The sequence below is a fragment of the Drosophila serrata genome, unplaced genomic scaffold, assembly GCF_035046125.1.
Source record: "Drosophila serrata isolate PLE 108 unplaced genomic scaffold, ASM3504612v1 contig_184, whole genome shotgun sequence".
NCBI lineage: Eukaryota > Metazoa > Arthropoda > Insecta > Diptera > Drosophilidae > Drosophila > Drosophila serrata.
The window spans coordinates 966,066-989,147 of NW_028257082.1; the positions used below are offsets into that span (position 1 = coordinate 966,066).

At 42.0% G+C, this 23,082-nt stretch overlaps 1 protein-coding gene across 8 annotated transcripts in view; it reads right to left on the reverse strand.

Annotated features, from left to right (window-relative positions):
- The window catches only part of LOC110191559 (Krueppel-like factor luna), a 142,505-nt gene that overhangs the window by 43,203 nt on the left and 76,220 nt on the right, over positions 1-23,082 (reverse strand). The window contains exon 3 of one of the 8 annotated variants that reach the window (XR_015270524.1): positions 12,637-21,101. The exons of the other annotated variants lie outside the window; for them this stretch is intronic. The gene's annotated coding sequence lies outside the window, so the exon portion shown is untranslated. Of the gene's footprint in view, positions 1-12,636; positions 21,102-23,082 lie in introns of those variants that run through there. 8 annotated transcript variants of the gene reach the window in all.

Sequence of the window (23,082 nt, forward strand, 5' to 3'; positions counted from 1 at the left end):
GCTTAAACATTGCACTCTAAGCTTAAAGGTTGGACTTGGGACTCGGCACTTGGCACTTGGCACTCGACGTGAATGAATTTCAGGCTCATTGAGCAGAACGAAGCAGGATGCAGGATGCAGGATGCAGAATCGAAAAGCACTCAAGGAGGAAGGTGCCTCACAACTATAAACACAACATCGATTGATGCAAAATGCTTTTGCCGGCGTCGCAGCGTTTATGGAATCCCTCAAAAAAATGTCGGGAACTACGCGCCACCTTCAATGCCAAAGTATCAAATGCATTCAAAGGCATCGATGTGTGCTCAATGCTGGGGAGTGCGTTCAACCTGCTCGATGCCCCCCTCGATTCCTTCTCCAAATATATGTATATAGTTCAGTATTTGCCATCGCCCTGGCTTTCCTTTTACTTTTCCTTTGGCGCGAACACCTGAAAACTGTTTGCGGTGTCTGCAAATATGCCAAGCATAAATACGCTGATGATGGATTCGCTGGCAGGGAAGCAGGGGTCACCCCTCCTGGAAATACAATTTAATACGAAAATAATGTTGCAACATCAGGGGGAGGCAACCGGGAAACCGGGCGGGGCCACTTGCAATTTTAATAAACTTCTCAACGAGGCGGCGGCAGAACAGCAAAATGAAATAAAAAGGAGAACGAATCAGTAGCAGCGGCACTTGAGACACTGAAAAGGCTTCCCATAAATGAAAATTCACTTCGCATAATAATGCGAAATTGTAATTATTTTGTCCGCATGCCAAACAACATGGGGCAGGGGACGTGGATGAGGCAGCAGAGGAGGAGGAGACCCAAAGGAATGCGGCACCGATTGAGTAAAAGAGCGGATATCCTTCTTAAGCCCGGAGCATAATCCATCGCAACGTTGTGTCAGTTGTTTCTCAGACACTGAGAGAAAGAATTTGTACCAGCTGCTTTACTTTCTTGTAACTAACTTTATGCAAAAAAGAAAAAATCCATTTGGTTTCTATATAAAAAATATTCGACCTAGAAAAAGGTATTAAATAGGAAAGAAAAGAGTAAAAACTAATAGTTAAGAAATCAAATAATTATCAAAAACTCCCAATTAAATACTTTTCCATATGTATAACTTAATTCTTTCCCTTTCTCCCAGTGCAGACAGATGGGGAAAAAGCAATGAAAACGAGACTGAGAATGAGAGCAAGGGCCAGACAAGTGGGCAGTGATGAGTAGGACGACACAATGCCACAATGCAATTACAATGGGTCAGGCTGCAGCATCAGCAGCAGTCCAGCACAGCAGCAGCAGCAGCGGCAACATCATCAGCAGCAGCAACAACATCAGCAACAACATCAGCAACATCATCAACAACAGCGGCAACATTCAGCTGCAACAGCTTCCCATTGCGTGACGATGGCAGCCTTGGGGCCACAATGCCACACATGCGTCCACATAGGTGGACAGTCAAATTGCCTACACAATGGGCGGCGGCGTCGGCCCCTGGCACAGAATATTTGCAGCAATTCTGCAATTATTGCTGCAATCGCTCCTCCTCGCCGGTCTCTCACGCAAAAGCGGAAATTTTAATTTCACTCCGGCTCGCGTGCTCTCGATTCGCTTTGGCTTCGGTAATGAGCGTGGAACACACTCAACGGAGGTACTGTCAGGATGCTGGGTTCCAGCTGGAACTGCTGCTGCATTAATGCAATTAGGTGTAGTCTCAATTTCAGCTGCAGTCTGGAGCTGGAAACAGATACTTGAAATGGGTTTGTGGGCCACAGAACATGGTTCCCCCACAGGGGAGACTCCATCCATCCATCCATCCATCCCTCATCTTAATCGAATCAACACACTTGACAATGTGGCGTGAAAAATCTTGCGCCGGCATCAATTTTCATTTAAGGGGGAAGACACCCAGACTGCTCAGGATGCCTCACCTGTAAAGGAATACATCAGAAGCAGCAAGACTCCCCCTGGGAGCTCCGGCCCAAGGACAAGATGTATGCCACATTATCGTGCTGTGTGGCAACATAAAAAATTCACCAACTAATTTGTGCGAGGCGCAAGGACAACAAAATGAAGCTCCTCTCCCCAAACCCTCCCTCGAACTGTCGCTAATTTTATGACAAACGACAGACAGAGAGACACTCCGGGGAGAGATACACCAGTGAGTATATATCATCTGAGGAGGGAGGACGATGGTGTCTCCTTCATCACCTGGCACATCGTACATCAATTTCGAGGGCAGCGACAGGAACGAAGCCGAAGGACATGCCTCATAATTCTTAACTAGCTGGAGAGCAGTCGTCGCGACTCGCCAGAGTCTAAGATAAATGGCAAATGGTTCCACAAAATGGTCTTATCTACGCTCAACCAAATCAGTACTATTCTCACCCAACAAAAGAAACCAAAATTTATTTTAAATTCAAAGTTTTTTGGCTTGATTTTGATTGGAAAATGAGTATATTTTAATGAGATTTATGGTTTACTCGGGGGCTCATTAAAATATGTTCTACGTTTAATGTATAGATTTCATTTCATAAAGGATGGGGTTAAAAAAGTAAACCATTTTATTAACTATAACACAATCTGGAATGTATTTGATTTCCTTTACCGCTTAAAGTAGTTTCAAAAATATTTATTGATAATATTTACTTGTAATAAAGCTGAAAACACTTCACAAAATATACTTTGTACAGAAAACATTTCCACACACACACTCTTGCTTATTTATTCGTTTATTTTACACCTGGCAAACATGGGCTCCCGAGGTCGAAGGGAAATAAAAAATCATTTACATTTAAATGAAATATTTTATACTTTATTTTAAGTATTTCCTCATGCATAAAATTGGCATTTTTGCACTCTCCACTCATTGCCGCCAAGGCCCCCTTATTCCCACTCCCATCGGCGACCCTCTTCATCAAATTCCCCACAAAACATAACCTGAGCCCTGGGTCGCATCAAATACCAACAAGGACTGCGGGACGAGGGGCCAACTTCACCTTTCCCAAACCAGGAAAAAATAACCAACAAAAAGCGGAAAAAAGAGGAAACGAAAATGAAAAGTGGAAAATGTATTTTCAACAAATAACCCACAAATTTTACAGCTGCCGTTTTCATGCGGCTTCGGTGCCCCAAAAAATATGTTTTATTATTTGAAAGTCAAATGGAGAAAATGGCCCCAGCAGCAACAACAACCATAGGGGAGGGGGAGTGGAAAGTCAAGGACGTCCTCGCAGACAAACAAAGAGCGGCTACACAAAAAAAGGACAAGCCGCCATTACGGCGGATGTAATGGGTGGAGGAGGAGGAGGAGCAGGAGGCGAAGGACAACGACGAGGATGGGTCTTATCAAAGAGCCTACGCACGACCGATTGCGGGAGGTCCTTCGTAGAGGGTAGCTCCTCCTAACAGCGAGGAGATAGAGAGATTGAAGCGCCTGGACAATTCCTTTTAATGATGCTTTAGTTGCTCCTTCTGCTTCCTTTGCAATTTGCAAACATTTTTGAATAGTTAATTAAGTGCGACGTGTCCTACTTAAGGTTGGAAATAAAGAAACTGTTGCTGTTGCGCGCCCGAAGGGTGAAAAGTTCACCAAAGTCGACTTGCAAACACTCTCACAGGGCTATATTGATCGGTAATTTATCTGCAATTACCTTCCACAAGGACGTGCACGTGTTCATAAATATGTTAATATTTACAGGAATTTCGCACGCGGTGCTTTTAAAGCGCCAATTTTGGGCGCAGAAGTTTCCTGAAGAGGATTTTTCTTCACAAAGTCTGGGGGACCTGCACAATTTTCGCGCTCACTCAGCTAAATTGCTTCGCAGGGTGCTCCGTGGGGCGGTGGTCCTTTTTGGGCTGGGCGTGGCCCTTAAGTACGCACAAAGCGTCTGCTTTAAGTGCCCCGAAATTATGCACAAATTTCAATGGTATTAGTCAAAGTTTGATAATGGCTTCGACGTCGTCGCCGACGCGACGGCCGAAAGGTGTGCGCCATAATTGTTAGCCTGTCTGACACTTGATCCCCATCCTCTTAGCATCCCGACTGCTCCTGCTCCTGTAAAATGTTTTAATTTTTCTATTATTTCAGCTGAAGCAACATTAACCTGAGGGGGCGGCAACTCATCAAATTAGCAATTGTTGCATATTTCCCGGGCCTAAGCTCTTTGTAATTAGAGCCGCCTTCTGTTTTGGGCTCCAGCCACCTGCGGGGCAGTAGTATCCCGCGTAGCCGGTGAGTTTCTGGGCTCCAGAATGGCCGGATCCAGGTCCAGATCCATTCATTCACGGATGGTCTAGACGGGACATTGGAGTTGCCATGGGGAAGTTACTTGGCAAAAGGCGGCGCACAAAAGCCGGCTATAAATAATTTAATTGCCCTGGCCACAAAAGGCCAGGCCAGAACAGAACAGGCCGCTGAAGAGGAGGCCGCCCGGGGCCACTGCATACTAGAGAATATGTCAATAAGCCCCGGCACAGACCATTGATTATTTACACAAATTATTGCGTTGCCCTGGCGAAATCAGCGAAGCGTTCCTCAAGATGGCGACACGAGCTGCAAACTCAAAGTCAAACTCAACTCGAAGGCCGGAATCAGAAAGCTGGGAAAGCTGAAAGCGGGAAAGCTGAGAGCTGAGAGCTGAAAGCCAAACCAAACCAAATCAGGGCCAAGTCATCCCCCAGAAAGTCAACTTTGGTGGCATTTCCCTCCCCATATTTTTTGGGGGTGGTGTTAATTTTGGGTTTTAACTCGCTAAAGGTGCCAAGAGAAATGCTTACAACTCTGATTACATTTTGAACTGGCTTTAAGGGAAGCTGTGGAAATTTTAATGTAATAAACACAAATGGAAAATTTAAAGAAAGAAAGTGAATATAAATTAACCTAGTTTAAAGATCTAATTAAGAGATATCTTAGATAAACTTTTTGAATAGAACTGTAATAAAAATTAACATGGGAAAGAGATTACCTTCTCAGATAATCCACTTTCAGTTTCCAATCCTAATAAAGATATATAAATATTTAAGTACTTTAGTGCTTCATTTTATTTACATTCCTTGTCCTAAAATCACTCGTTTTTATTGCATGTTTCACACTCATTTCCATTCAATTTATTTGCTATTTACATTGCAAGCAATCAATTTTTCAGCTCCGATGGCTGCCCATCTGCAAATAATTGTGTGCAAATGCTGAAATGAATTCACCTAAAGATAAGCAAACATCGGCTAAAAAATGGCAGGGAAAACAAGTGCCACAGGTAATCCAATATTGTGGTTATATAAATGGACAAAAAGCGCTCATTTCGATAAGAGGAAATACACAGAAAAAACGAGCTGCAATTAAACATTGCTTCAAGTGGAATGAAAAGTAACGACTCTGAAGTGACTAGTAGTTGTGATGTAATAAATAACTCCTTATAAATAATTAAACAATTCTATAAGTCCGCCTTTTTTGTTCCCCCTGAGGTTCCTTAATAAATTAAACCCTGTTTTGACTTCCAATTACCTTTATTTCCGTAAATAATTCCCCCCGTAAAGCCACAAGTACCTCGTACATCCAACAAAAAAGTGGTGTTGATGGTATAAATAATATTGTTCTGGTGTCAGATTCAAACGCTTTACCTCCCGCTGCGAGTGACTGGCAGAATGCTGGTGGAAAATAAGGGAAAACGGAATGATGCAGACAGACAGTCAGACATTTGCCAAATTTTCAGGTCGCTTCATCGCCCGTCAAATGGCTCTGCCCGTCGTCGTCCTTCGTCCTTTGCTCTGCTCTTGCCAGTCCTTCAGTCCATCTGACAGCCTGTGCTGTGCGGTGCTGTGCCGTGTTTGTGTTTCCTCGGCTGACATATCATACATCATATTACACGCACGAGCTGATGGCTGGGCGTCTGATCCGGGATTTTCCCCCGTGGAAAAGCGAGACGAAAGCAAAGTCGCGTTCAGCAATTAATGTCAATAACCCGCTCATTATGCGGCGTGTAGCCCTTACTTTTCATTTCTCCTTTTTTTTTCCTACTCTCCGCTGCGCCACAATATAAATTTAAGTTTATTTGTGGACCTGAAATCTACATAATTGCTGTCGCCGCCATAGACAACAGGCAATAAAGCTGAGGAAAGGACGCGGAGCAAGCCACATAATAATAAGACTTTGGCAACAATGAGGCAATGCTGCCTGGTGGTAGGGAAAAAAATAAAAATACGGGAAAAGGAAAGGAATGGAAAACTGTGTGGGCTTTCGGGGCAAAAGGAAAGTGAGTAAATAAAAAACGCGTAAAGTGGGTCAGAAGTGGCAGGCAGCGTGCAGCGGGGAACAGAGAGAGAGGGAGAGCGTTGCATACTTCAGGGCTGAAACTGAAGCTGAAGCAATAAAAGCCAACGAGCAGAAGTCCGTCCGGTGGACTTCGGTGGGTGGCAGCAGCACCAGAAATTGAGGACGCTTCTAGCCTAGGCCAACACAAGCTGTGCGTGCGTTTGCACTCCATGTTTTGTTATTGTTCGACTCGCCATTGTTATTGTTGTTAAGCCATTCCAGCCAACCAACAACAATGACGACACTTTTACAGTCACAACAAGAACAAACAGCGGCTATAACACAGCCCTAGCAGTGAGCCATATTTACCCACAACAATGGGCCATGGCCAGTCAGTCAGCAAGCCAAAGTTGGCGCCTAGATGGCGTCCATCAACTCAAACATTCCACGAATACAGCACACACAATGGCAACACCAAAAAGTCCCTGTACGATTGCTCCTCCTTAAAGCGGCTTAAAGTCCAAGTCGGCTAACATTAATTACAGGAATGAGAGCGCTAAAAGCTTCCTAGGCAGCAGGAGCAGCAACCACATGTGGCTGCTCGAGTGGCAAAAATTGTGCGAATCAGCGGGCCTTGAGATTTCCGCTTGCAATCGAGCGTTTAAATGGATGATACACAAGGGAAAATAAAGGAAAACTTGGAGTAAAGGAGTTAAATTTACAAAATTACAACTAAGAAGCTTTAAAGCCTGAAATTTGAATAGTAAAGGTATGCATTTGTAGATAAATTAAGTGACTAGGCAACTTGGTATATCTATATCATTATCCTTGCTAGTTTTTTAGCACCATAAACATTTTCTTTCTGTGCATTGGAACCCTTTTTGGTAGCCACTAGAAGTAGACAAGCAAAGTGGGAAGCTGTCGCAACAAAAAAGTTGTGTAATTTTCCCATTTAAATGCATTAAGCTACGCCTAAAAAGCCGCCAGCAACAATTTGTATGCCAAACACTAACCCACACTAGCATACTAACATACACACACTCTCACACTCTCTTTTAGATACCCCAAACTCTGTTTACTTTCATTTTGCATAACATTAGCGACAGAGAGAGAGAGAGAGGGAGGGAGGGAGGGAGAGGGACAGGTAGCAGTGCCACCTTCTCGGGCATTTTTCACTTTCATCAAACACACACACACAGAGAGGGAAAAAAAATACTGAGAGGGCGCAAAAAACCGAAACCGCATAAAAATTGATGAGTTTCCTTTTGCTGTTACAGTGTGTGTGAGTGTGGGTGACACACATGTCCTGCCTTAACCCCCCGCCCCGCACTTTGGTGCATGCATTAGGCACGCTCTACTTAATCGCAGCGCTCATCAATATGTAAGAGTGCCAAGTTTTCCAAGTCTGTTGCCCCCGAGAGCAATGGCAAACAGCAAACACAAAAGCAACAGCAGCAGCAACAGCAGCAGCAGCAGCAGCAACAGCAGCAGCAACAGCAACAGCAGCAACATCAGCAGCAGCAACATGGTGTATATAGTGCGACAAAAGCCACGACAGAAATCCTTGTATACAAATTAGAAAAGCAAATTGACGGGCGGGGGAGAGGCAATAGGAAGTGGGTTTTGGTTGGGTTGAGTGGGGGAAGGGAACCGGTGACAGCACATAAATATTTATTAAAGACGAAGATACACACAAGGTCTCAGCGATATCCTTGCAGTCCTGCAGCCTGCATTAATATCCTGCCAGCGAGCGTGTGTGGCAGATAAAAACGGGAAATTACCAAAAACCAAACACAACAACAACAACAACACACACACACACACACACAAGGTGCCGACAGCATAAACTTTGCAACTTTTCCAGTGGTTGCTCTCGAATCCAAAATCCTTTTACCCTTTTTTGTTAATTTTATGACGGTCCCTTTTTCCAAAGAGTGACAAAACTATTAGCATATGATGGGATCCTCCCGTCCTGCTCCCATGCAGCTCCCTCATAATCCTGCTCCACCCTTCGACGAGCACTTAAGCATTTGTAAAACAAGGCAATTTACCATAATGCAAAGGGCTCCCAGGGCCACACAAACATTTGAATAGTTTGCGAAACTAGATAAAATAATGAATTGCGGTCATTTGATAGCAGAAGTTTTTTGGGGGGGAGGGGCCAAAACTATTTTCCATTTGAAGCCAAAGCTCTTGAGTGCTGCCAATCTGCATGTGAAGTATTTTGGATTAGCTTCAAGTGAGCGAACAAGCTCTTAAATTTAATTCCATAAACATTCTCGCCCGAATCCTAATGGTTGAATGTGGAAATTTAGAGACCACTTGGCTGGTAATTGTTATTAAACATTAGCTAAAGACGGATGAAGTTTGCCTTTGAGATATATATTTAGCAGACTGAAAACTATTTGGTATTTAAAGCACTCTAAGATATTCTTCATTCCCCTTTAAGCAAGTTGTTTTAAAATCCCTACAAAATACACCTAGCTTAGTCTCGCAAAATAAAATCAATACAGCTACTCTCCGTTGTTGCTTTTTTTTAAGCAACCGCTAAACGGCAAGCTCAGGTGTAAAAAATGGGAACAGGTGAGTGGGCGGGTGGGCGGAAACTGACGTGAACTGACATTACATGCATTAGAAGCTATTAGAAAGGATGCGGCAGAATCAAAGGGGTTCGCGGTGTCGGGGGCACACTGCAGGCATTCGATCCCCCGCTGATGGCAGCCGTAATCATCGGGCCATAGATAGCAGAAGCATCTCCGACCTGGAGCTGCCGATACAGGAGCAGCAGGAGCAGGAGCCGAAGCAGGAGCAGGAGCAGTCAGGCATCCCGTGAAGCGGAGCCGGGGAAAAGCAAAAAGTTGCCACGGCGCACACTTTGCCGTGTCATTGAACGTCGTAATGGCTTCGGTGCCCATATGTGTGCCACATCCTTATGCACACTCACACACACACACACACAGGCTCACACACAGCACACACACACACTCTTGGGCAGTCAGCTATCCGGCACAGGATGTCATGTATGTGTCTGTGTGGAATTTAAATAAATTAATACGCTGTATTAGACACATATTAGCAGAGGAAGGAGCAGATCCTTCGACGAGCGCTTTCCGCACTAGAAATCAGCCAAAAGTTAAAGGTGAAAGTGCATGTGGCATGCCACACACGGTGTGTTAGTTACGGATGAGTGCCCGCCGGAATGCCACCAGCACACATGCCCCATATATATCTGGGAAAAGGGGGAAAAACAGCAGCAGCAAAGATGGCTTCCGGTAAATGGATGAGTTACACGAAAGGAAATGGTTAAATTTATGGATTCTACATAAGACTTAGAATAAATATATGTTTATCTAAATACAATTCATAAAAAAATATTTAGAATTCAGTTTAAAAACCCATCTATATTGTGTGTTTTAAGACCTATTTTTAAAGGTAACCAAAATTAGGCAAGGATTGATTTTACAGAAGCTCAGCTTAGGCATATATTCAAGCTATATTAAAAATCTGAGGATGCTGAATGCTCTTTAGGTATTAAATGAACAACTTTATAATTTTTTAATAATTTAATAAATATATATATATATTCCTTTGATTTTCTCGCAGTGCCTCTGTGCCAGCTGTTACTGAAATTCAATAACAAATGCATATTTAAGCGGCTCCGTGAAGTATGCAAGGCAGCGAAATAAAATGCAAACTCTATAACCATACACACAGAGAGAGAAAGAGATAGTTAGAGCTGGGAAGAAAGAGATAGACTGCTAGTATGGTTGCAACAAAATTTTAATGACACCACAAATCCTGTTGTCCCTTCGACACCGCCTCACCACCTTTTCGCGTCGCAAATTCCAATGCATTCAACTTTCTGTGAAGCAAAACGGCAACTGGAAAATTATTTAATAGAGCCATAAATCAAAGCTATAGGTGGTAACCCTGATTTCACTCTATATATATACCATATACCTTGGAGACAAATGTCGTGCCAGGGGCAAACTTTTAATGAAGGCCTAACCTAAGCAAGCAAATATGGCAAAGTTTCTTGAAGGCGGCCCGGAAAATGATTTCAATAATCAACAAGGAATGGCGAGGCACAAAAGTTTTTCCCCGGGGACGGCGGAGGCGCGGGGGGATTGAGTTTAGAAAATGGAAATTGAAAGCCAATAAGTGTGAGAGAAGTTGTGTGTTCTCAGATCATCATCCTGCATGCCCGCAAAGTTGTTACAGGTATTTTTTTTTCAGGACTCTGGCTGCTTGGCATTTTAATACTTCGCCATGATTTGCGAACGTGGGGCAAAAGTCGGGGGCATTTTATCAATGTAAGAAGTTTATTATGCAATACTTTACGATCTCCATTGAAGCGACTTTATTTATATGCAGGCAAGTGCAATTATAGGTCCCCCATTTCCTCACCACCCCTCCCCACTCGTTTGGGGCAGATAAAATCTGCATTGAGATAAATATGCGCAAAGAGCAAACCAATCATCGATAAATTCTGTTTGACAACGGCGGCGAGAGGAAGATCCTGCGGAGGTCCTGGGGCAAAACCACGAAAAGAAATCAATTTCCTGTGACTCGACTCCAAACATTCGACTCCATTTCTTGCGATTATCCTGATGTTTTTTCCTACTCTCTCGCTCCCTCTCTCTCTCTCGGGTGTTTTTTGTTGTTATACTCGGCCTCGAAAGGACCTGCTGCTGCTGCTCCACCTTCTCGTCGCATCTCTGCCACATTTGCCGCCCCAAAAACTTGTCGAGTCGACTAAACCACTCAAGGCTATATGGCTATATAGCCGAGGACATGCCAAAGGAATATGTTTCCCCCGATATATTCAAATGGCAGGCGGCAGGCGGCAGGCGGTAGGCGGTAGGGTGTGTGTGTGCGTGTTCGGGCTTTGTGTGTGTTAGTGCTTTTCACTTCCTATTACCAAGGTAAACAAAAATTTTATTACCTTTTTATGAGCATGCCGGAGTCACAATGTCGCAACCAGTTGGCAGTCCGCAATCCGTGACAGACAAAGAACGGAGCCGAGTTCGAAGTTCCGGGGAGGTTGGTATTAGGGCTCTGATACGTAGGGTAAACTATGCATAAACCATAAAAATTGGTAGTAAAAACGCAAGAGTGCAGAGCGTTTGTATGAATTCCATTTGAACTGGGATAAATTGAATTTGCAAATGACATCAGAGGCCCAGAGACAGAGATGCAGATAAGATACATTTCTTCCTCTTTCTCTCACTCGCAGTATCTCGCATCTCGCATCTCGCATCTGATAGATGCAGATTAATCAGTTTAAATCCACTCTGGGCTGGCTGCCTTTCATCTTGAGATACGACCCCATACAATATATGTATACACACACCACCACACCACACCACATGCCATGTGCCAAGCCATATAAATGGAGCTCCCCCTCATATCTTTAATTTGGGCATTATCAAGGCTAAATAAATTTGCACATTTTGCGAGACTCCGGCGAAATATCTTTATCCGCCGATGAGCGCAAATAATTTACTTACTATGCGAAAAAAAAAGAAGCAAAGGAATATGTAGTGCCATTTAAACTATTCGAGTTCAAAAGCCAACTAGAATTTATATACACACACTGGCTATATATAGAGATTCGCTGGAGGTACGTGTACCCAGCATCATTTCAAGGGTATATTGATAAAGTGAATAAGAGAGATATAACTTTAGTACTTGTTTTTACAGGGTACTCCTTGTGAGACCCCCAAAAAATATACAACCACCATATCCACTTATTTATCCATATCTATAACCATCTATTAGCACGCTCCAAGGTTGGCAAACAGCCGTCGAAGAAAATAAGAAAACTTTTCATTGTTTTCGTTTATTGTTTGCCTTGGTCTTAGTTTGCCCGATAGATGGAGAAGAGACTCGGAGTTTGCTTTCTGTTGCTGCCTTAATTAGTCACTTGTTTGACAGTGCTTGTGAGCGAAATATATTTCATAAATTTATTTACCAAAAATGATGCCGACTCTGCTCGACTGAATTTACGCATTTACACATGACTGAACCATATTCTTCTCGAGCCACTCGACAAAGTGAATTATTTAAAGAATTAATTCAAGACTAACATTTGTTTGGCCAACCAGTCGAGTGTGCCAAATATCGCCCCTAATTGGACAGCATCAATAAACAAAAGCCGAAAGCAAAGACCGAACGCAACGAGAGCGCTGTCAGTCTGAAAAATAGATAAAGCCGGGCGGCAGTAGGAGGAGATTCAGAAATTCAGATTCAGATTTATGTTGCAATTTGGCCAGCAACAAATGGCAGGCGGCATTGGCGATGACACCGAAATTGCACAGTGCAGGAAACATAGCGAGACCTTGAGCCACAAATCCAGAGCTAAATGTGGCAGAAAAAAGGCGGTTTTTTTCCCCCCTTCTAGATCTCTCTAAAATAAACAGCCTCTTGTGCAACAACGTGCAGCAGCGTGGCATGCTTAAGAGATTGAGTGGTAATGAGTCGGGGGCCAGCAGCATCCATCGAGTTTGGGCTCCTTTTCTGTTTCTGGTTATGGTACTTGCATCTCGGGGGCACGAGTCGCCTGTCTTGGCTGTCGTGCTGGGCGTTCTTCCCCCTTTAGATTGCTGCAATTAATCAAAAACTCTTGAAATTCAGCAGAAAATGCAGCCAGGCAGCTGAATATGTCAGTGGGATGCAGCGAGAGAAATTTTATGCATTTTCAAGAGAATTTAAAGGTTGAAAATGTAATCTAAACGCATTTAGGATGGCTATAGAGTTAGCTTATTAAATTGTATTTAATTGGATTTAAAAGTAGAAACTATATCAAAATTATATTACAGCATAAATTAATGAATCAGTAATATCTAAAAGAAGTATATCTTAATTTTCCCTCTGCATTTAAAAAGTGAAGGGGGACTGACTTTAAAAATCCAAAATGAAGGGAAGATATATGCCTGCACTTGTAGCTATCTGCGGAACATGTGTTTGCTGTTTGGCCAGCGGGTTGGATGTAAAATTCTTTGTTTAAGTTTCATTTCATCGCGCCTATTAAACATTTTCTTGACGCCTCATATTGCCATTGTATCTGTGTGGGTGAGAGAGTGTGTGTGTGTCGGGGGTGGTGGTTCATAATTTGTGTTTATTTTTAATACAGCTGCTGGCAGCCCAGGCTCCTCACCCTCATCCCCCTCCCCCAACATTTATGTTTTGGCTTAATTAAGAAAAATAATTAAAGCATGTTGAAACTTTGCAGATTCTGTTATTATTTCTTAAATGGCCGAGCGGCACTAAAAAAACAATGCCGGCATTTAATTTGCATGAAAATTATTGTATACAATTTAGTAGTAAAGCGGATTCCAAGGCGTCTGACTCAAAACTGCTGCTGCCCCATTCATTGGCTCTCTCTGTGTTCTAGTCAGAAGTTTTCCACGAACTTTTCCCCTGACTCATTGTGCAATTGCATTGGGAGCTCATCTCCCCCCTGAACTTAGTCATCGGAATCATCTCTGCTCTGTGTGTGTGAACCTAGCTGGAATATATCAGCAAAAACAATTGGGGGCCAATTCACTCTGTGAGTCAACCCGCAGCCAGTTGACGGCATTCACATTCTCACGCAGAAGAAACAGCAGCTGGAACATATGTCAAGAACGGAGAATTATTTACTCGCACGCGTTGCCTATGCAAATTTAATTAGCGAGTAGCACTCTCTCGGAACAAATGGCATTTAAATACCCTAGACCTTGGGGGAGTACATAGACTGTTGAAAGAGTACACAAAATTCAAGGCTTTTTCAAAAACTAGGTGGTAATAAATCAGGCAAGTCTATGTTTAGTATAAATTATCCCATACCAAGATGAATTTCCTAATCTAATCTTATGAAGATGTACATGATCTTCAACATTTAGTTCACATTTTCCCTAATCATATTTAAAGGGAAATTTAATATGCCAACGATCAATGATTCTTAACTTTATAAAAGCTATCCTAAAATATAGATTTATCTGTGAAATTTCTTCAAGCATTTAAACATTTTATAAAGCATTTATTACCTATAAGTTTAGAGATCTTTTCAGACATTCCCAGAACTTTACTCTATAATCAATTGCTTTTTCTGCAAATCTGAGCTAAACACAAATCGATTAAATGATTCATTATGTGTCGAATGCATATAAATAAATAATCCAGTGTAAGCAGCCTGCCTGCCAGTTAACCTCGATGGAATTTCTTAGCCTTTTGTATTTTAGCCGCTCCTCAAGTGTTTCGTCTTGGCAAACATCCCTGCCCATCATCAGTCACCAGTCATTAGTCTTTGTTGGCTAACTCTGTGGATATCTACGTAGTATGTGAATCATGTGTGTAGTTTTTACTTTCAATTCGATTGAGCTGAGAAGGAGGCATGTTCCGATAGTGATCCGAGGCAATCGATCAGGCAATCGCCGGTTAATCTAAAGAATTCCAACTGTGCTGTGCTCTTGGCATTTGCTCATCGCTGTGCGATGACATCAGCCACGGGCTTTGAGCTTTGTCTAACAGTTAAAGGCATTCATAAACCAGTTTTTCAGTTTATCAAAAATAATATGCATACCACCGAATAACCGAATGAGTTATATAACCCAGGGGAGAGATGGCCGAGAATACCATCATGATATCAGAGGCAACGAAAACATTTCGCGTTATTAGCATATTTTGAAGGCGAGGCGACAGTCAGTCAGTCAGTCTGTCAGTTGGACAGCCACTCCGGAGGCAGGTAGTTGAAATTGAAATTCAATTTCGTTTTCTTTTCAAATTAAAATTTGTTTGTGCCGGAATTTGAATATCAAATTATGTCATTTGTTTGCGAAGCATCCAGCTCAGCCTTTTGTTTATAAGAAAAACTGACGGCACAACGAAATCTGTTTATAAACAAAAAACTTGTTTCGGCTTCTCGGAGCGCGCCAAAAAATAAAAGAAATAAAGTCCGAAACTGGCCACCAGAAACTCTCAACTCAACTGGCAACAAACTGCTGCAACTTGTCTTCTCATATATGTATATTTATATCTTTCAGCTTTGTATATATAAAATTGAATTAACTTTGCAATCGATTTACTACGACCAGGCATGACGCTGTTTATATTTATAGGAGCCTCAGAAAACAACAAACAAAATAATAATAAAAAAGAGGCAAAAGCTGATAAATCAGTTCATACGACTAACCAGTTTTTAGCTGCGAATGCGTTTTAGTTTTTTGTATATATATGTATTTTTTAGCTCGTGAGAAATTCCCAAGTCAAAGCTCAAGACCGCTAATTAAGCAGAGAGTACGGCAGATGATGATGATGACAAAGAACAGGGCTGACCCGAAAATGTGGGGCCCACATTCGCACACTGCGAGAAAATGTCAATGAAACTGAGTGAAAATGGATAAACAATTATAATATTTTCTATTTATCAAATACAACATTTTTTGAGCGTCTTTTGATAGATATTATTTGAGATATACATTTATTTTCAAGGTAGATATTCATATAAATTTGATATATCATTTATTCTTTTGAATTATATTTTGCCATAAAGAAAATATATTTAGCCTTCAAAAAGTCTTATTAAAAATAAAAATGATTAAGTAATTTAGTTAAAATATGATATTGAAGATCTATAAAAGACAATGCAAAGAATAAATTTCTGTAAGATAGTTCTGTATTCTAGATTTTAAAATGGAGTAACGATTTCATTGGAAGTTAATCTCTAAAAAAAGGGATTTCCAAAGGTAGAAGATTCTTATATTGGTATCCCATTTCTTTCTTTTACTTTCCCTGTATTTTATGCAATATTTACAAGATGACATTTGAATTATTTTCAGTGCACAAAACGAGCTAACAACTTATGTGGCATACACTCGCTGTGGTTGCAGCTGGAGCTCTCTGGCTGGGCCGTCAATCACAACAAAATGCCTGGACCTGGCCATAACGACTTCACAGTGCACCAGCAGCACCAGTGGCAGTGGCAACAGCAAAATGTTCTTTTTGGCCAACAATTTGCGAGGCTGGCGGCGGGTTGCGTAACCTTTTGGCCAGCCAACCAGCCAGCCGGCAATGCACACCGAAATGCCATTAGAATAAATTACAATCATGGCTTTAATGAATTTCTGACGCCATGCATTCACACACACATGAAGATAGACGAACTACGTACCGTGTGGCATATGACTCATTAGAGCATCCGCTTTTGGCCAAGTTCCCCAGTGAGCAGCCATTGACTATTAACACAAATAGGCAAAAATGACTGCCACAGCGACGGCGACAGAGACTGGCAGGTGTTCGGTTTCGGCCGGCAATGCGGCATTACCATATTTAATAAGCCGAAAAATTATGCGACTTGAATTACAATTGGCCAATGCACTTCCATCTCTGCAGCACAAAAACACTGCCAGAGATAAAGGCGAACGGACTGAGAGGCATCCAATAAAAGCCAAATGGCTGAGGAAAAATATTTATGCAGCTGTTATAGTGCGACGTGAAAGCCCTAGAAGGACTCCGTTGTGGGCTAAAAGGAATGATAATGAGAAGAAGGCTGCTCCAAGCAGGGGAAAGAGTCAACCCAAAAAAAACAGATAAAAATAAATTCATGGAGATGATAAAAATAATTTACCATTAGCTAAAGGATGTACTTTCGTAATAACAGAGAATTAAAGTTAGCTTTGCAAATATGCTTGTAGAATTTCGAAAAAATAATTTTGTTGTAAAATATTTTAGTTACATCTTTAAGATTTTGTAAATTAACAAATGCTGCATCCTGTTCTGCAAATAATACAAATTTTGCAGTTGTAATGTAAATATTGTTAAAAGAAAACTAACTTTGGGAAGCCGAAGATTATATCCCTTGCAGTTTTTAATTAAATTATACAATAAAATCGGAAATCTAACTTGAAATATTTTCACTGTTTGTTGCAATATTTGTGGATATTTTCATATTACAATTTGTCGAACAAATCAAAGTTTAAGAAAATCATAACTAAGCCAAAAGTGCCTTAATTTGAATTCGGAAAGCAGTCCTATGTTAGTTTTTATTATAGTAAGAAAACTGCATTCTCAATTTAAGAATTACAAAATTTCAAAATTTTTCCTATTTTTGACAATTTAAATGGTGAATAAACTCTTAAAAATTTCAAAAATTTAAAAAAAAAAATGATTTTGACGGGAGATAGCTAGATCGATTCAGCTCTTGATGCTGATCAAGAATATATATACTTCATAGGGTCGGAAATGACTCTTTCATTGCGTTACAAGCTCCTGACTGAAATTATAATACCCAGAAAGGGTATAAAACTAGTTTTTAATTAAATATCAATCTAGCATACATGGCGTATACTTAACGTGAAAACCCTTAAATTAAGTATACGCCATGTGTGTCTTAAGGGAAAATAGCTTAAAAATTCATAAATATAAGTATTTCCATTTTCAAAGCAAATTTGGCAATTCAATTAAAAGATTGAATAAGAAACCGATTATAACTAAGCTTCAAATATTTGATATTTATAAACAAATCAAAAAATTAAAAATTTCATAACTCAGCTAAAAATGCATTAATTTCAATTCGGAAAGCTGTCCCATATTAGTTTTTATTAGTTTAATAAATCTGCATACTCAAGTAAAAAATTTTAAAATATCAGAATTTTACCTCATTTTTAACCATTTTAACCTTAGAAAATTTTGACAAAAAATTAAAAAAAAATTTTGTTCTTCCGGAGATGTCTAGAAAGATTCGTCTGTTGATGCTGATCAAGAATATATATGATTTATGGGGTCGGAAATAACTCCTTCATAGTGTTTCAAGCTTCTGACTAAAACTATAAAGCCCTTGCAAGGGTATAAAAATACTTTTATCCCCGTATTAGCTGGAAACTCCTGAAGAGTGTTAAGTCCTTTCCTGAGCAGCTTCCTGGCTTTGTTTTCGTATTCAGCTTGCATAATAATTATAAATAAAAACGAGGAGCGAAGGAGTTAGAGGGAAGCTTGCTTTTTAGTGGCAATTTCTTGGAGAAACTCCAAACTCCAAGCTCCATATATGGGGTTTTATTTTTTCTTGGTTGCTAACTTAATCTTTAAGCCGCTTAAAGTTTCATGCAAAAACTCAATTTGCCACAATAACCTTCAGCCGGTTGGCAACTGAAACTAAAACTAAAACCAAGGGGAAAAAAGTGGCACCCCATGTCCTGCCCCTCCCCCTGCTGTTGCATGCAATTTCTCGTGTTAACGAAAGTTTTTTTTTCTTGCGGCCAAACGAAAAATTCGCTTTTCTTTTGTTTACTTTTGGCCGAAAACTAAAATAAAAGGTGAGGCAGAAAGGCTTGCGACAACATGCAATGGCAGCAGCAGGACGACGCCAGGCCTAGGAGTCCTTGCACGAGCCACCAACCCCCCTTTCCCCCTGAAAGGACTTTTTTTTTTTTGCTCCTCCCTCTTTTTCGCGTTGTTTCCCCTCGTCGCGTGTTTTTGCTGATATTGCCACTAAACGCTGAGGCATACTTTCAGGCGTCTGACTGGCGCGCCTACATGACGTCGCACGTTTCCTGTGCCAGGAGCAGTGCCACCAACAACAACAACAACAACAACAACAACGGCAACAACTGGGCCCAAAAATAATAATAATAATAGCAGTAATAATAGGAGACGGGCCAACGGCCGCAGCGGCACTAAATTCGAAAATAAAAGGAAGCTCGACTCTCTGTCCTGTGTTCAGCCTTTTTTTCTTCCCCTTTTCGCCGGCAACTAGTTTATGAAAAGCACTAAACTTTGCCCGCCCTTTTTTGTTGCACCAACTTCTTCTTCTTTTTTTATTGTGCATGTTTTTTGTAGGGGGATGGATAGTGGGTGTGAGTGTGTGTGGCATGGCAGGTGTTGCCAATGTTGTTGCATATGAGCAGTTTAAGTTTATACTAAATCTTTTAGAAGATTAAAAGGACACTGACTTTGTATCTTTCTTAAGCCTGATTTTAGTAGATATCTACTTAAAGGGATATATCTATCCCCTTATATATTCATATATTTCTCTTATTTATATAGTCAAAATATTTCAAAACTCCCTCGAACCTTAGCTCAGGTTCAATATTTAGTGTCCTGGCACCTGATTTTTGCACTGTAAGTCTTTTGTTTTCAACACTGGCATATGTGCCTATGTGCTGTCTCTTTCTCCAGCCTGATAGCTATCTCTCTCTCTCTCTCTCTCTCTATCTCTCTCTCACTTTAGACTCTCTAACTCTCTGTGCCGCACTCTCAGTATCCTGGCCTGGGTGTTGGGTGTTATTGTGTTTGTGCAGTCGAGCTTGACACCCCAAAACATGGCCACAAAACGCCACCACAGCAGTCACTTAAGAGTCACGTCCTCGTCGGAGTCCTGCGGAGTCCTGCTCCTGCTCCTGGTCCTTCCCCGTGTCGTGCACTTGGCCAACGACTTCTGCCTGATAATGATCAAGGCGACCAGCCGTTAAAGTTGTGCCATTGTTGTTGTGCAACCGGAATGTGTGTGTGTGTGTATATATGTTGGGTCCTTGCTCCGTTTGTCTTTTGTAATTGCTCCTGAATTGATGGCGATGGCACACACGGGGTGGCAATGCGGGGCTTTACAGGTGAGCTTTTGTGGCGCCATTTTTTGGCCAGCAATTTGCAAATTGTTTTGCCGACACACGGACCGGAGCAAACTAAAAACACACCAAAAAGGATTTAGTGGCGGGCGCTTAAAGAGCCCAGGCCTGAGCCCATGCATGACTCTATGACTCCATTAAACGGGAGTGCAGGACGAAGGGTCCTGCGTCGCATGAAATATGTAAAATATTCCCCTTGCATGGCCGCCGGCAACGCTTCAATGATAGAAAGGACTTTAAAAGCGGCGCCAGAGAGAGGGGACTCACACCCCGTCTGGCACTAAAGTTATACAAATTAAAATTCAATTGTCTGCAGGCGGCTTATACAATGTGCAGCCTCAACTTCTTTTCACTGTGAAATGAGGTTAGTCTCTATAGTCGGGCGGGGGAGAGACAGTATCCTGGATCCAGGATCCACAGCATATGCCCTTAGGCATCAGGAGACTAATGCAGTCTCAGGTTTTTGCATGCAATTTGCAATTTGCACCCCTCTTTAAGCTTTAAGCCATTGCCGTGAAATGCACTGCCGCCTCGTCCCCTCCCTCAAACCACTTTCCATTTTGTAAGCAAGACAATGAACTTTCTAAGCCAACAGAGCCGGAGGGCGTTCGGAACTAGGAACTCGGAGCTCTGAGCTCGGGTCTCGGGACTCTGGCTCAACTCATCCATATTCCGGGCCACTATCATGACGTCGTCATCCCGGCAATGACAAACCACAGTATCGCGTGCTAGTCTCTCTCTGTGTGTGTGTGTCCAGCCTTGCAGTTGATGACGTCGATTGTTGATTGGGGAGTGCCCCAGGGTCTGGCTGCAATAGGGGAGGGTCCTGCTGTGGTTCTGCTTCCCAGTCACACCCCCTTTTCGCTGCTTTTTCTGCCCACGAAAGGTTCCTGCTGCCGCTGCTGCTGCTGCAGCCAGGCTGACATGTGGCTTGTTGTCTTTAGTCATTGCCACCCCAAACACTGCCCCCTCGTAAAAAGACTGACTGGCACGCCCCCTGTTTTGCTAAAAGGGGGACGGAATAGTGTTTATTTGCCGGCTTTGGCTCAGTTGCCTCAGTTGTGGCCCCATGAATGCATTTTCCCCCCAAACGAGGCACGGCGGAGCAGCAGCACATGTTGTTGTTTGGCCAAGAAATTTGCATTTTAGCCAGCCGCCATAGACGGCGACAGGACAATGCATTGACTCCCCAATGGAGAAGTGTTTAAAGCATACTTAACAGGACTTCAAAAAGGATATGTACTGAGGCTTACAAACTGGTTACCAACCTGTAAAGAAAAAAGCAGGAAAAATAAGGATTAGTTATGATAAACAAATAATTGAATGTAAATTTAAATAAATACAACATTCGGTATTTTCTTCCTGTGCAACAAATACAATTTCATCAATAAATATTACGAAATGGCATTGGAAAATATAGAAAATTGCTTGACTAATTGAATGCCTTGCGGGCCATTAATTTGTGGCAAAAAGGGAAAACAATCAAAATATTGGGCAAGTCCCTTTCGGTTTGCTCGATTTGATTACAAGGGAGGCGAAAATATCACAGTGAACAGAAATAAAGACAAAACCCGGGGACATCAAGGAAAACAATCAAAGTGCAGGGTGCCTTTTTCGCAAAGGAAAACACAACCCAAAAAAATAAAAAAAGAACGAGATGAAAACAAACACAGAGGCGTTCTCGACACTGGACATGAAAATGGACAGCGTTCCACAGGACTCTTGGACGTCGCACATCATTGGCGATGTAATTGAGTTGAGGGTCGAACCTCGGCTTTATTTGCACTCCGGGCTTCATAATTTTCGACTTTAATAAATATTGCAGGAACTTGCGAAGCCCACGAAGGATATCCCTCGATGTTGTCGCCGGGTCCTTTCCCCCTTGCGAGCCTGTTGGCGTTTCTCATTACTTGAGCAGCAGAAAAGCCTGCAGGACACCCCTCCCACACACACACACACACAGTCTGAGCAAAAAAAGCAACAACTGTGGCTGTAATAGAGTTTTCGTTTTCGCGCTCGTTTTCCCCGAGTTTTTCTTTTTTTCCCGCTCACAGCTGTGCTTGCTTTCTTTTTCCCTTCCCTCCTACTTTGTTTTGATAAAGTTGCGTTGGTTTTTTCTTCATCTTCATCTCTGCCTTCTTTCGGTTTCTTGCCGGATTCCTTGTTGCCTTTTTATTGGATTTTATTTTATTTTCTGTTCTATTATTTGTATGTTTTCCCCCGCACTCGCAACACTCTACTCCACTTTTACTCCTTGGCCACTTGTGCATTTTCCGCGGGCGGCAAGCGAAAAAATTAATTTGCAAGTTTCGCCTTTGGCGCAAAAATATTTACAATAAATTGAATTTGCAGCCAAAGCGAACGGAGCTTCGGACAGGATCGGAACCGAACCGAACCGAAAGAGTCTTTCGTGGCTAACAAAATGCTCAACAAATTGCGTATACGCCGCATGGTCGCCGCTTGACAAATGAAAATGCTTATTGGATTTCCTCGCTCTCTCCTTAGTCCTTTTGTCGGCATTTTTGATTCGATTGGCCAGCTTTTCGTGTTTACAAAGCAGAGAAAGCCAAGGGGGGGCGAGGAAAATGCATGCAACATCATAAATTGCAACAATGCGGCAAGCCAAGCCTGACGCCCCTCCGGGCGACACAACCCTCCACGGTCTCAGTCCCGGCTAACAGCCAGCCAATATCTGCATTATTGAAGTTTTTCGCGTGAAAAACAATTAACCGCAAGCAATTTTACTGCTGCTGCCATCGAAACCAGGCACCAGGAACAAGGCAGCAGGAAAAAGGAGTAAAGGATACTAGAGGGAGGGTGGGAATGGGGGGGATAGGGTATTGAGTTTTCCAGGTTTCCAGGGGTGCTAACACGTGAAACCAGAGACCGGGCTCTGCAGCAAGTCAAACAAAGACCACGCGCCAAAGGGCTGACTTTCATATTCGAAAAGGTTCACCGACTTTGGCATTGGCTTTGCCTTTGGTTTTCGAATTGAAAATGAAATGAACCACCGGGAAATAGCGTGTTTAAAGGCTGTTAAAAGCATAAATTAAGTTGTAAATTGAGGGATATATTAGGAAAATAAAATATACCTTTTACTTATAGCTATTACAAGTGTCAGAAATTCTTTCAAAATGCATTAATACATCAAGATTTGAAAGAGATATTTATATGATAAACTTTTTACTTCAAATATTAAGAAAAAAGGGTAGTATTCAAGTTGCTTATCCTGAGAGAAACTTTCCACTT